The sequence below is a fragment of the Thunnus albacares genome, chromosome 5, assembly GCF_914725855.1.
Source record: "Thunnus albacares chromosome 5, fThuAlb1.1, whole genome shotgun sequence".
NCBI classification, from domain to species: domain Eukaryota; kingdom Metazoa; phylum Chordata; class Actinopteri; order Scombriformes; family Scombridae; genus Thunnus; species Thunnus albacares.
In genome coordinates this window covers 23,377,658-23,378,638 of record NC_058110.1, presented here as the reverse complement: position 1 = coordinate 23,378,638, position 981 = coordinate 23,377,658, and the positions used below count along the sequence as shown (strand labels likewise).

At 41.8% G+C, this 981-nt stretch overlaps 1 long non-coding RNA gene across 1 annotated transcript; it reads left to right on the top strand.

The window, feature by feature from the left end:
* On the top strand, positions 1-494 carry LOC122983025. Its single transcript, XR_006403581.1, has 2 exons — positions 1-170; positions 264-494. It is a non-coding gene; the product is annotated as an uncharacterized LOC122983025 (long non-coding RNA).
* The last annotated feature ends 487 nt before the right edge of the window (positions 495-981 follow it).

Genomic DNA, 981 nt, shown 5'->3' with positions numbered 1-981 from the left:
CTCTCTCTGTGTTTGTGTGTTGGTGTATGCTAGGCGTGGCCACCTGGTTTCCCTCTCCCATTCAACCTGAGCACCTGCAGCTGATCTACTAATCAACTTTACAAGCCACAGCAGTATAAAGCCCCAGTTCATCTCTCCAGACTCTGCCAAATTGTTCAGTCACCAATGCGGTACAGACACTACAGCCAAGTTCCTTGTAATCTGTTTGTTTATTTCTCTGACCTCTTGAACCCTGCTAATTCTGTTCTCTGCCTGTGCCTGAGGTTCACCACGCCAGCTTCCAGTACACCTGCCATGTCAGCCTCGTCCTCGCCTGCTGTATGCCTGTTTGGATAGTGGATTTCCTGTCCTGCCTTCAGCCCCTCTGTCTGCTTCAGTCCTTCGCCCTGCACCGCTGCCTGCTTCGCTCTCCCATATCCAAACCCAAAGAACACTCAGCTAAGCAATCAGATCTATGTACAGCTCAAGCTACATTAAACTGCCCTTTAACCATTCCTGTGTCTCCTGGGCTGTGTTTGCATTTGGGTCCTAACATAGTCATAACATAGAACTAGTTAGGCCTAGTAGTAAAGCAAATATTTAAGCAATTTAAACATGTGTGACAGCTAAGTAGCAGAGTAGCTCCACTTAAAGAAAATAAAACCTGCATCAGAGGTATCCTTCGAGGGTTTCCTATATTTTGTATTGTCACTTATAATATTTTGTAGAGTATTTGTGGAGAGAAAGTTCAAGTGCAGTTTTTAACCAACAGAATTACAATATACGACAAGCACTTGGAGTTATGGTTAACCTGCAAAATGTTACTGAAAAAGAGCAAATCCATGCTTGTGGTTGATATTTTTCACTCAATATTTATATTTTTTAGTGTCTGAAATGTTTGATAATGCATGATGATGTATATTTTCTTGCATAGTTTTAATACACAGGACTCTTTAGTCACTACTGTATTAGGTGTCATTAAACAATGAAACAAGCAGAAAG